Here is a 13,845-nt window from a genome sequence, read left to right as displayed (position 1 = left end):
ACACACATATCAGGCATAACACACTGTAACAACTACATTATCTTTGAAAAGAAACAACTACATTATCTTTGAAAAGAAATTCCTGTTAGTATGCAATTGCTATCTATAGGCATCAAACAATTGCTAATTACTGATCTCTTATACAGTAGGCTGAACATCACATATCTTTTCATTCTGATCATGAATCACGGAGTGTGATTCGAAATGTCTATAGGAAAAAAATACGTACAATCCAATCCAGAAAATTTCATAAGAATATCACATATCTATTTTATAAACTTATAACGATAGGCATATTTCAAAATGCACCATATCCTAATCCAACATAAAAAGGTTATTGAATCATAATCCATCTATCCATACTTGTCTTGCTTAAACTACATCAGATTTTAAAGTATAAAGTGCTCAATAGGCCCTCAAATCTCATCCCGAATTTCATGCTTACTGAGAAATTACTGTTCATTATGAATTCTGACGGGCTGGTTCTGATTAATATGTACAGATCCAAACATCCGAAAGGATGAAACAAAACTTTAGACCAAGCGAAAAATATAAGCAGATTCAAGTAACATGGCTAATAAAAATAATGCTGATTAAATGGAAATAAAAGACAAAAGTGCTGCCCATTTCTGTATTTTGTGACTGCATCGTACAACTGCTTTGGGAAGTTGGGAACCCGATGAACTGATAAAAAATTGTTTAAATAACAATGCAACTATCCCATAACCTAAAGGAAAGGCTTGCGGGCGCCTAGTAATTACTGCAGCCCTGCATATTTTATATTCTACCATTTTTTGAATATCTTGGTAAAGTACTAAAATGCATCCCATCTTCAATCATAAAATTATCAAACGTTTTGTACAATTTGATCAGTTCTAGATTAGATTAGATTGTATATTAAAATAATATACACCCAATCTAATCTAAAAGCAGTTACCACAGTCTAATTTCATGGATTGTAGAATTTTATTAACACTAAAAGATATTTAGATGTTGAATGTGAAAATAATTTGAGTGGTAAGAGACTACTAGGAAATATCATCAGTTTTTGCCTTGGCTTGTAGTAGACTCTAAACATAGCCCTCCCTGGAATGGCATGTGACGCAGCAGCAAGGACAAAAATCTCCATTCTGCGACTGGATATAACTACGGACAGGAATGTTACTTCGCTGATGCATGGCACGCCGACCCCTACATGTAGTTCGCCATTTTTATCCCTAAGGACAAAACCGTCTTATATAAATGATAAAAATACACCAAATATAACATTTTGGAGTAAATAAAATGGGCAAGTTTAGAAACCTCATAAAGATGAATGCATCTCCTGCTACAAGCCTTTCGGAGTTAACAAAGACTCTCCACCCAGCTGTCAGCAAATGCCTCCTTTTCTCACCTAGTGTTTTTTTTAATCATACCAAATTAAAATGTGTTAGTAATTAAAAAAAAATTTCTTTCCAAAAAAAATCCTTAGCAACGATTAATCATTAAAGCTTATATATTCTTAATTCACTAAATTAAAACACTCAAAAGCTCAATGATATTAATGAGAAATGATTTACAGTCTAAAGTAGGACTCCAATATTTTACCATAAAAATTAGAAGCAATGTCTGAACCTAATGGTTTCAGCAGAAAAAAAAAATCATTTTTGTTTGAAGTCATTGCTAAATATCATTAAATTACAAAAATTAAAAAGAAGTAGAATGTTAACGATTATGAGAAAAAAATTTACATAAATTAGCTTAACAGTTTGCCCTAGAACAAGCACCTCAATCACAATCATCTACACAAATATGACTATAAAGTCTAAGCGACAGGTTCAGGTTTACTAATATGGTTCAAATGTAAAAAAACTGGGTTGATTATATAAAAATCATACAATATATAAGCCTAAAAATGGAAATTAGTCCACATAACATTATATATAGATAATAAAAAAATAACTATAAAAAATTAATTAATTCAATACTATTGAAATTTAAATAATGTTATGAGGATAGGAACATGCCGGACCAAGAAAAAACCACACCCAAATCCAGATCCTGGGGTTTATCTGAAAAAATCAATAACTTATCCTACATCATTTTTGCTGAAAACATATGCATCCATCTTTTCATAATAGACTGAAAAATTTAACAGTTCTTCTTAAATTTGAAATCTAGATTAGTACAAGCTACCAGATAATATGGCAACCAACCCACCACGATAGATGAGCGGGAAACACCAATCATTTCCATGTACATCTTTGGCAACTAATTCTTGAGGTTGTTGACTCTTGTCCTATAAAAAGACAGCCGAGACAATTTTCTTCACATAAAAGAAACAGTATGCTCAATACTATTTAATATAAAAATGTATCAATGATTGAAGAATTGTAAACCTGGAAAACTAACACTGCTTGAACAATTGTATACTTGGAAAACTAACAGTGCTTGAACAATTGTATACTTGGAAAACTAACCACAGGTGCAGTCATTCGTCAGCCTCTCTCTTGGGAACAGGTGCAAGGCATTCATCAGTGGAGCAGTCATCCTGCTGTGAATGGAACAATATCAGCATAGGTGTTCTATATATTATGTAGATCTAAGAATTTAGGTCTGAGATATAGGGTCATATGGGCCTATACATGCCAGAGAGGCCTTAATATAAGAAGGATTGTAGAGCATACCTATGCCTCAGGAACCAAACTAATATGAGCAAACATTTCATCGGTGTCTTGTTCAACGTGTAAGGAATGTCACAAAAAAGTGAGTGTTGCAGCGGTGAATCTTCCTTTGGCCTTTGTGTTTTTGGGAGGGTAAAGACCCATGGTGGTATATGTTGAGTGGTTGGGAGGGTAAAGACCCACATATCAACTATCTACTTTGACATCCTAGGATGGTGTCCACCTACTCTAAAACCTTGTAGGCACTCTCTGATATTAACATATACATAACGTGTGCCTCTCATATAACTCTATGTTGGCTAGGCTCCACCATAATTAGAAGATCCTAACTACTAAAAACACTAGATTCTCCCCTAAAAGGTTGTTGAATCATAGAAGGCCTAGCTTGATAGCCCTATAGTCTCTCATACCTAAAATATCCTTGTGTTGATGATGGTCACATGTGACTACCCTATGGCCCCTACTATGCTCTAGACCTTTGTCCCTAATATTGATACTATTAGGTTTTTCTAAATTATCCTTTGAAGGATGGGGAGGCCTATGGACACTTTAGTCCCTTCATCAAGGTTACAAACTTCTCTCATGCCTCTTGTGTCCTCCCATGTACCTCCTTTTCCATAAGGGACTTTTCCATAGCAACCCTAAAGTCATTTGGATTGGCCATGTGTAGGAAAACTGAAATTTTGGGCTTTCCACCCCTAATGAAAAAATTGAGAAGTAACTTGTCTTGAATGTAATCTACAAACTACAAGAACTCCAAAAACTAACTCTCATGTTGAGCCACTATGAAACCTTATTATGTAAATGGTGAAACTCATCTATGCATCTCTGTCAAAAATATTTTGAAATAGAACACAGTTTGAAGCACTCCAAAATGGTATTTGGAGAGGGTTTCCAATGTGAGTTGGTGCATTTTATCCTCCCAGTACCACAAGGTGGAATCAAGTCCTCTCAAAAATTGCATTTAAAATTACAAGTTTAGGTTGCTCACATATAGATGCAACCCAAATCATAAGTCCAAGCTAAGTAACCAAGACTTATCCTCAACCCCATTTGTGGATCTTAAAAATGTAGAGGATTGGAGATGAAGCAACTCTCGAATATGATCCATTGGCTCATGATATGTGCTTGATATAGTCTATACCTCTTATATTTATGCATGATGAGGCTAGGTAATGTCTATTGATCAATATTCTATCTCCTCTGTGTGTATTTCCCAAATTCAAGGCGAACTCCTAATAAGCTCCCAAGATGCAAGTATATGCTCCTCTACTACAAGTGGATCCTCATGGCTTGTAAGATTTAAGGTCCATACTTGGGCTACTCATCTTGGTGAAAACTCTCAAAGTGATATGACCCTTCCTTCCATTTCCTACACCCTATTTTCTAACCCACACCTCATAACCTTTACCTCACTTCTTGTCATTATTACCTTCCATCTACCTTTCATATACCCTATCTTAACCTCCTCCACTTTCCTACATCCTATCGTAAACCTTAACCTCATACACACTTACTTTTACTTCACGTACCTAATGGCACTCCATAATTAGGATATATTTTACATAATGGCACTCGATCACGCAGGTTTAGGTCATCCCTCTCCTTAATTAGGATATATTTTAAATATGGAAAGTAGTGTTAATATGTTTCAAGCTTACTATATTGTTCATTATTTAAAATGCATTGTTTAATTAATACATGATTGTAGGATTGTTCAATGGTTTAGGTCTTGTAAGAAATTCTTCTTTTAAATCGATCATATCATATTACAAAAACCTCTCACCATCTCTGCTATTTTCAATTAATCGGATAAATCTATAATAAAATTTGAATCTAAATATTTGAATATGTATAACAATGAATTTTCTGATTATACCCTTCCTTTTTTCTTCAACCAGATCTTGTAATGCCCAATTTAGAGTGAAACAATGATAATTGAAATGGCCACCCTGACAAACACATTCTTGCAGCGATTAAACCGACACAGGGAACCTATGTCCGCCTCCCTCCTTCGTGTTCATCAGGGGATGTCCAAAACTGAGATGTAGGCAAGGAACACAATGCATTATGATAAGAAGCTATCTCTTTCAGACATCCGAACAGTGATTGCAATTAGGAGGTCGAGCCCTGATGTCATGTGAATTGGAATTATTCTTTCTCCCCGGTCGATCGAGCACATAAATGACCTGATCCAATCTCTTTGTACCACAGTCATCCAATGAGAGCATAAATGACCTATCCCTTTTCATACAAGAAAGAGCACCTGACCTGATCTCTTTGTTTAGTTGAGTGCATCGACATATCCATCGAATGCATCTTGATTGGGCCATACACTAGTTGTATAGCTAGGATAGCTGGTATTTTGGAATGGCAAAGGTGAGACGAAGAGGCAGGATTTTGTAATGGCAGAGGTCGACGAGATGAAGAGGCAGGATTTATGAAATGACTTGGTCTTTTTTTTTTTTTAAAATAATGCTTGACATCGTCAGAATTTTGACGAACGCGGGCACTTTTTCTAAAAAACCACAAATGTCATTGCCAATTCCTTCTCCGTCGAAACCAAATGTTGCATTATTGTCGAAATTCCGACAAAATCAAGCATTTTTTCAAAAAAAATCAAATTTGATGACAATATACCTTCTCCGTCAGAATTTTAGGCCAAATGTATTAGTGGTAGAAATGAACCCACGAGGTTTGAACCTATGTAGTAGACACTATAGGCAAGAAGCCTCACCATTTCACCAAAGGGTCATCCCTGAAAAACTTTATGGTTTGAACTAGGGATGTAGGCTCTACAAGGAAGAAGCCCCACCATTTCTCCAAGGTTATTCCCATGGTAAAGCATGCTCCATTGTTAACACGATGGAGAGTAGCCCATGGGGTTTGAACCTAGGCTGTAGGCACTACAAGTAAGAAGCCCCACCATTTCACCAAAGGGTCATCCCCAAAACTTTATGGTTTGAACCGAGGATGTAGGCTCTATAGGCAAGAAGCCCCACCATTTCTCTAAGGTTCTCCCCATGGTAAAGTATGCTTCATTGTTAACACGGTAGAGACGAACCCGTGGGGTTTGAACATAGGTTGTAGGAACTACAAGCAAGAAGCCCCACCATTTCACCAAAGGGTCATCCCCTCAATGTGTCCATACTTGTTATAATAGTAACATTGGATATTTGTTTTTATAAAATCAGCCTCCACCTCTTCCTCTTAGACCACATCCACCTTTATTTCCTATTGAATGATTCTGATTTTTACCACTACCTTGGCGTTGATTGCTTTTGGTGATACTCTTGGCATCTTCATTCTTTGTAATTTTTAATTTGGAAAAAAAATCTTTCTCGTCACTTTCTCTAAAAGAATCTCTCAAATTTTCTTTACAAGACATCAAAGATCCACTAGGTAATCAAACTAAAGGGTAGACAATTTTTTCCTTTCTTTTATGGTTAAAGCAACAAGGTTCCACCTTTGGGTAAGAGTCCTCAACACCTTTCTACTCAAAACCTCATTGTTCACAATTTCTCCAACTTTTGCCGTCTTATTGACCACATCTTTTATGCTGACACAATATTCATTCACACTTCTAACTTTTTGCATCTTCAAATTCTTGAATTCTCTCTTCAATGTCTATAGCTTGACAACTTTGATTTGAACACTACCTAGGTAGACTTCTCTTAGAGTCTTCTAGATAGACCTTCAATTGTCTTTGCATTTGTAATTCTTTAAAATAAGCTCTTATCAATAGCTATTTGAATCTTAAACAAGACTTGAACATTCTTCTTCATGGCTGTTTAATCATTGGTTGTGAGGGTATTCTAATCAATTGACTCTACATAACCTGATTCAACAATCTTGCACAAATCTATCTGTTTAAAAAAATATATCTTTCTTAATGCACCAATAGTCATACTCATTTCCATCAAATTCTCAGATGGTCAAGAAGTTAAGAATTCAACATAATAAATTTTTTGACAAAATTCGGACTACTAAATTTTTAACCTAAAAGAAATACGGACTTTGATACCTATTGTAAAATTTAACCAGATCCAATTCCTTCATTATCTAATCAATCAAGCATTGTAACGGCAAATAATAAACAATAAATAAAATAAGAAAACTTGGATGTACCAACCGAAACATTCGTGAAAAAGAAGCATTCAACGTAAAACTCAATGACGCAAGTCTCAATATAATTTTATTGAATCTTTAACAAAAAAACAGAGAAGCTGAACACATCCTTCCATCTCAGCAAACAATCGAAGACTAAGAGAAAACAGCAGTTTGCTATCAAAAACAAATCGTAGCTACTGGAGCATGCACATCATGCTTTATTTGCTGGAGTAGAAATTTTGCAAAATTTCTAAGAAAGTTTACTACTCTTGCAAGCTAAATATAGGCTAATCAAAACTATGCTTGCTCTTTGGATTATTCGGCCAGCATTAGTACTGGCAGTTAAACAATGCTATGAACTATTTGAAAATTACGGAACTAAGAGTAGAACTATGAACGGCTCTAAAAATAGATTCGTTTGGCTACAGCATGAAATTCACATGTGATGAGACTCGACGTGAGCATCAGTGGCTGCAAGAGTAGAGATTTCGCTTGTGATTGGTTGTTCTTCACACTCTCTCCTGAACTCCAAATTAGGGCCACCGGGAGTCATTTTCTCAACCTCGTCTCGTTTATATATATAAATCTTACGTACAATGCTGCAAAACTCCCTGATTTAAAAAAAAAAAGAGTTCATAGAAAATAATTACAACATAGACACGTTATAACAGAATCACCCATTGAGAAGCAAGCTATTTTTTTTGGGTGGAATATTGGACATTGATACTTACTGCCACGGATCATCTCCTACAAGCATCATATCTCCCTCATCATCTGTGTAGACAACTTGCCAGCCTTTGTTTGGATCCTCCAGTTGTCCTTCAAAATTGAACATCACCTCAAGGTCATGGAAGAGCTCTTTGTATCCTACAAATTTTGTAAGATCCAGAAGTCGCCCAAGATCACTACCCTGCTTATGTACCTTCATTGTGATGAAAAATATGGTTCTGAACTGTCATAATCTTTCCAACAATATATTAAATTTACAAAATTCTAATCTCTGTCGTACAGAAATGTAAATGATTACTACATAGTACAGCTCCTTTTCTGAGCTCTGCATTGTATTTCTTGTAGTGGTCTCCAAGATGATGTTTCTTGCTCACAGCTCATAGCAGATGTATCAGACTTGATCAACCTTGTTGGCTCCAATTGTTGGTCAACCTCGGAGAATTGTGAAAGAAATTCTTTTGGGGTATGAGCAGAAACTTGTAGGTCTTTCTCGTTGACAGAAACTATATTTTTTGACGGATTTGGCTCACTGCTTGAGAAAAAGTCAATCATATGACGACCAGATAATTTGCGATTATTGTCTGCAGGGCCTGAAACGACATCAACTCTCTTATCCTTAGAAGCTTCCCGTGAAGGAAAACCAGGCTGATGCTCTGTTGTTCCCTGTTTATTAGTTTGCATGTTTCTCATTAAATTTATGTCCACACCACCATGTGCCCCTGAAACTTCTGAATGGCATGGCATCATATGCATTTTCCATTTTCCCGATGCTTCCATTCTCAAGTTTGACAAATGTGGGTACCCATTGAAGCCATTCCAATTCATATGTCCATTGGTTTTGGGAGATGGCGCCACTGATGTTAGATATTGTTTCTGATTAGACTCATTCATTTCCTGGAATGGTTTTCTGGAAAGCTTCATTTGTTGTGGATCTTCCACAATACGATTAGTATATGATCCACGAAGTTCTTGCATTTCACTAAAGCCCTGAGAACTGGGAAACGAGTTTCCATATGTGGAGTCACGCCCTTGCAGTGGGATCCAATTTACAGAAACCAATCTTCCTTGAGAGAATACACCTTTTGTTTTGACATCATCTAGTTTTGGCCACCACACAACTGTCCCCGGAACACTGTCAATGTTATTTTCACCCAAAGATCCTCCCGAGCTCATGACTTGTTGACCTTGCAAGACCATTGTATTAAATCTTTGCAACTGTGTAAAATTAACTAATGCCTTATCTGAGACGAAAATCAGACAAAAGAAGAACTTTTGAGAAAAAAAAGCAACAATGTCACTTTAATAACGATTCTTTGGTTATGTGTGATTAAAAGTATACTACTTACCGAGAACTGACAAATCTTGTTCTGGAGACAGTATCTTTGGCCGGGACCTCTTCTTGTTGGCTTTCGGGGCAGAGGATTAATTTCTGACAGGGTCAAGGCAGGTTCTATTTTCCATGGTGAGACCTTCTCTGGTCGTGGAACAGCTGATGTTGCGTCCCATTGTACCTGAAGTTCACAAAATTAGAAGAGTGATTATAAGCAAGAAGATGCACAGTTCTGTATTGATTATATGATGATGATAATTAAAACTGAAGAAAGACTTTCTTCTGTTCCATAAATACCTTGAGGCATCTCCACTTTGAACCCGGCCACCTCAGGGGATCAGAATCACCTATTTCAATGATAGTACCAGTAAATCTGTCCAACGGAAACACATATCAGGCATACCACACTGTAACAAATACATCATCTTTGAAAGGAAATTCCTGTTACTATGCAATTGCATTTATCTTATGTGTATAGCCATCAAACAACTGCTAGTTACTGATCTCTAATACAGTACAATGAACATCACATATCTATTTTATAAACTTACAGCGCTGGGCATATTTCAAAATTCACTGTATCCTAATCCAACATAGAACGATTATTGAATGCTTTGCTATCTATTAAATCATAATCCATCCATTTTAAAGTTAAAAGTGATGAATATGAAGACCGTTGCTCCGGGGCTGCTTCTCCCTCAATTCTCATCCTGAATCTCGTGCCAACTGAGAAATTACTGTTCATGGCCTCCATACTGTTCGTGGCCTCCATGTATTGGTCATAAGGAATAATGAATTCTGACGGGTTGGTTCTGCATAATATGTACAAATCCATACATCAGAAAGGATGAAATAAAAATTTAAAACAGGCAAATGATATAAGCAGATTCAAGTAACATACTGTTCCTTTAACAATGTAATCTAGAAAATATAGGAAGCTCCTGGGAAAACGAGGAGTGCAGCTGTCCAACACTTAAGCATGTCTTATAAGAAAAATACTCATAAAATGGAAATAAGAAACAAATTGGTGCCCATTTCTCTATTTTGTGATAGTACAACGTACTACTACTTTGGGAACCCCATAAACTCATAAAATTTTGTTTAAACAACCATGCAACTATCTCATAACCTAAAGGACAGGCGTGTGCCTAGTACTTACTGCAACCATGTGTATTTAATATGGATATCTTTGTAAAGTACTAAAATGCATACCATCCCAAATCATAAATCTATCAGGGCTTTGTACGTTCGTACAATTTGACAGGTTACCTGGATGCTTCTGGATTAGATTGGTGTATATTTGAATATATATACAGTATAATTTCATGGATATTAAAAGTTACTCAGCGTCCTTTTGATTTTTTCAGAAAAAAAATCGAGTGGTAAGATCCTAGCAGGAAATATCATCAGTTTTCACCTTGGCTTGTAGTAGACACTAAAATTAGTCGTCCTTGAAATGGCATGTGACGCAGCTGCAAGGACAGCAATCTGCATTCTGCGACTGGATATAATTGAGGATGGAATGTTACTTTGCTGACAGATGGCATCCTGACCCCTACACGTAATTCGCCATTTTCATCCCTGAAGCCAAAAACATCTTATATAAATGACAAGAATACACAAAATATAATATTTTACGAAAGCTCCATACAGATGACTATGGCCAAGCCTAGAAACCTGAGAAAGATGAACGCATCTCCTGCTACAAGCCTTTTGGAGTTAACAAAGACTCTCCACCCAACTGTCAGCAAATGCCTCCTTTTCTCATCTATGTTTTGCAACCAAACAAAATTAAAATGTTTTAGTAATTAAAACAATTTTCTTTCCAAAAAAACTCCTTAGCATTGATTAATCACTAAAGCTTCTTTCACATATTCTTAATTCACTAAATTAAAACACTCAAAAACTCAATGATATTAATGAGAAATGATTTACAGTCTAAAGCAGGACTCCAATATTTCACTATATAAACTGGAAACAATGTCTGAACCAGCTGGTTTCAGTAGACAAAAAAAATTGTTTCTGTTGAAGTCATTGCATATAAATGTCATCCAATTTAAAGATCAAAATAGAAGTAGACTGTTATTGATTAGCAAGTATTGGGAAAAACACACATAAAAATAAGTCTAAAAATGGAAACTAGTCCACATAACATTATATAGATAATAAACAAAACAACTATAAATAATATTTCTAGTAAATATTCTTAATTTAAAAGTCAAAACCTAAAACCACCTAAGCTGTACAATTATAACATTTTCCAAGTTAAAACCTAAATTATCTTTTAAGCCGTAAAACCCCCAGCTTCTCTGTTTATCTGGCTATGGCGGAAGCATAGGAGGTGTATCCAGCAGTTGACAACGTAGAGAATGCCACATTCTTCTCGGCTTCCTAATTATAATGATGTCATTGCTGCAAGTGTTCCGCCATTAATGAAGAAATATCATTTGGAAAATTATTTATTCTTTCATGGAATGTGATCACAAAAACAAAATCAGAGAATTGCTTTTCTTAAAAGGGCAGTTCACAGAGGGTTCGAATCTAGGCTGAAAACCATGCTGCCTTCAGCCGAGGACAGGAACATGACAGACCAAGAATAAAACACACCCAAATCCAGATCCTGGGGTTTATCTAAGAAAACCAACAACATATCCTAGAATATGATTGCCTGAAAACAGATGCATCCATCTTTTCATTATATGGGTTATATTGAATAAGACTTTGGACGGAAAAATTGAACATGTCTTCCTAAATTTGAAATCTAGTTTAATAAAAGCTACGAGAGAATATGACAAGCAACCCACCACGATATATATGCCGAAAACGCCAGTCATTTCCATGTAGATCTTTGGCAACTAATTCTTGAGGTTGTTGACTCTTGTCCTATAAAAAACGGCGCAGAAAATTTTTATTACATAAATGAATATAATATAATCAATACTATCTTCAAAAAGCTCCCAAGGTAATATAAAATTAAATATAAATACTTATACTATTGTGTACTTGGAAAACTAACCAGAGGTGCGAGGCATCGATCAGCCTGTCTCTTGGGAACAGATAAAAATCCACGTGGACTTGTCTCAGAAACTGTGAGTCTTACGAAAGGAATGCGCAGGTGGTCTTGGAGGGGGTGGACGCGGAGGATCCATATCGGTGGAGCAGTCATCCTGCTGTGAATGGAACAATATGAGCACTCATCCTCCTGTGAATTTAGGTCTGAGATATAAGAAGGATTGTAGAGCATACCTCTGTATCGGGAACCAAAGTAATATGAGCAAACACTTCATCGGTATCTTGTTCAACTTGTAATGAATTTCATAAGCTAAATAGAATGACAAAGAATGGGAAGCTAAGCTCCATAGCCTTGAACCATGCAAAATGAGGTCAATCAACCGACATAAGCACGAAAGAATTGATATTAATTTACCTGCACCAGGCAAAGAATTTTGGAGGGCAGGTCATACAAAGGCACCTGTTGTTCAGCTTCCTGGTTATTGATGTCTAGGTATTTGGTTATTGATGCTTCAATCTGCAATACAACATCGAATTTGTACAAACATTCATTTCAATCGATGTCTAGGTAAAGACGCATTGACTACGAAATAAATAATCAAAGTGGTATAGTACTTATGTTAGGATGAAGAAATCAAATTGAAAACAGCAGATAAACACAATTAAATATACACAACACAAACAACAAGAACACACAGATTTATCGTGGTTCGGCAATTGCCTACATCCACACTTGAAGCAGGGGAATCACTATATTATTCACCAATCTGGTTTACATCTACACAGCTGCAATCAGCTTTGGCAATCAACTTTAGAAAATGAATTACAATCAGCTCTTATAGAGCTTAGAATATGAATAGGTAAGAGTTTTGGCGGCAAACAGGGAAGGAATTCCCCCACTTGATTCTGCTATCAATTATTGGAAAGGCTGAGAGAAGCTGGGCAGAAATCGTACATCAGCTGAATATTCAGATCGGTATGAATCTTGTCTACATGAAACTTGCCTTCTTCAACCATAAGGCGAACATAATGACTGTGAATATCAACATGTTTTGACCTCGGTTGAGATGTTTGATGTTTAGTCATAAAAATTGCACTGTTGTTATCACAAAACAAAGCAAAAGCTGATTGCTTCAAACCCAACTCGCTGAACAAGAACAAAGATCCTAACACACAAAAGAAACCACACAATGTATAACACCACTCATCTGTGCAACAAGATGAATCAGAGGGAGTCCTAGGATCAGCAGCCATGCATCTCAAAATGAGCTCAAATGGAGTCTTAGTAAACCACTTAGTAGTTACGCATTTTAATTTGGTGTTTCTCAAAATCTCTTGATACTTGTGTACCAAATCATATGTTTTGTTACCCTTTAGATATAATAGATATATTTGATTCAAAAATGAAGATGGGTAAATAAAATTGAATGTGCTAAAGTGGCACCAACAATTTTTTAACTGTTTTTCATCCTATTTTTTTTTAATAGAAGTTGGTCCACAAATTCATTTTAACTTAAATTTAAATCAAATCAATTAATGCATGCCTATTGCTTAGCAAGTCCTTATTTTGACCTCCCATTCCCAAAGAAACACATTCAAACAAATAAACGACAAACAATAGCTAATTTTTAATTTTTTCAAAATTCTTGATTATTTCTTCTTTCCTCTTTTCCTACCTTCCTCTCAAAACAGAGATTATTAGGTGAGGGATGTGTGCTTCTCCATACAAGTTGATTGCACAAGCTTCTTGACTCCCCTCTCTCAATATTAATAGTTTAATCTTCGAATACTTCACCATTTGAATTTCTAATCAATTTTTTTTTCTAATTGGTTTGAAGATTTAAAAAGATTTAAATGTTCTTAAATTCTATAAACTTTTAAGTAGATCATTGAAAATTATAAAGATATGTGTTTCTCTTTTGATTTTTTTCATTGTATAGATTAATAAAAAGTGATGGAGGCATTTAGGGATGAAGAAATTTGGTGAAATGAAAAAAAGTA

General features: G+C 35.7%; 1 long non-coding RNA gene and 1 pseudogene across 1 annotated transcript; both read right to left on the bottom strand.

Annotated features, from left to right (window-relative positions):
- Positions 1–1,167: 1,167 nt before the first annotated feature.
- LOC131872447 (uncharacterized) lies at positions 1,168–2,277 on the bottom strand. Its single transcript, XR_009370599.1, has 3 exons — positions 2,200–2,277; positions 1,303–1,393; positions 1,168–1,217 (listed from the first exon to the last, which is right to left on the bottom strand). It is a non-coding gene; the product is annotated as an uncharacterized LOC131872447 (long non-coding RNA).
- A 6,626-nt stretch (positions 2,278–8,903) lies between these two features.
- Positions 8,904–12,132, bottom strand: LOC131036522 (auxin response factor 2-like; annotated as a pseudogene).
- Positions 12,133–13,845: the final 1,713 nt, after the last annotated feature.

Source organism: Cryptomeria japonica, unplaced genomic scaffold (assembly GCF_030272615.1).
Source record: "Cryptomeria japonica unplaced genomic scaffold, Sugi_1.0 HiC_scaffold_611, whole genome shotgun sequence".
Classification (NCBI taxonomy): domain Eukaryota; kingdom Viridiplantae; phylum Streptophyta; class Pinopsida; order Cupressales; family Cupressaceae; genus Cryptomeria; species Cryptomeria japonica.
The sequence above is the reverse complement of the archived record's forward strand: the minus strand, read 5'-3'. Positions and strand labels throughout refer to the sequence as shown.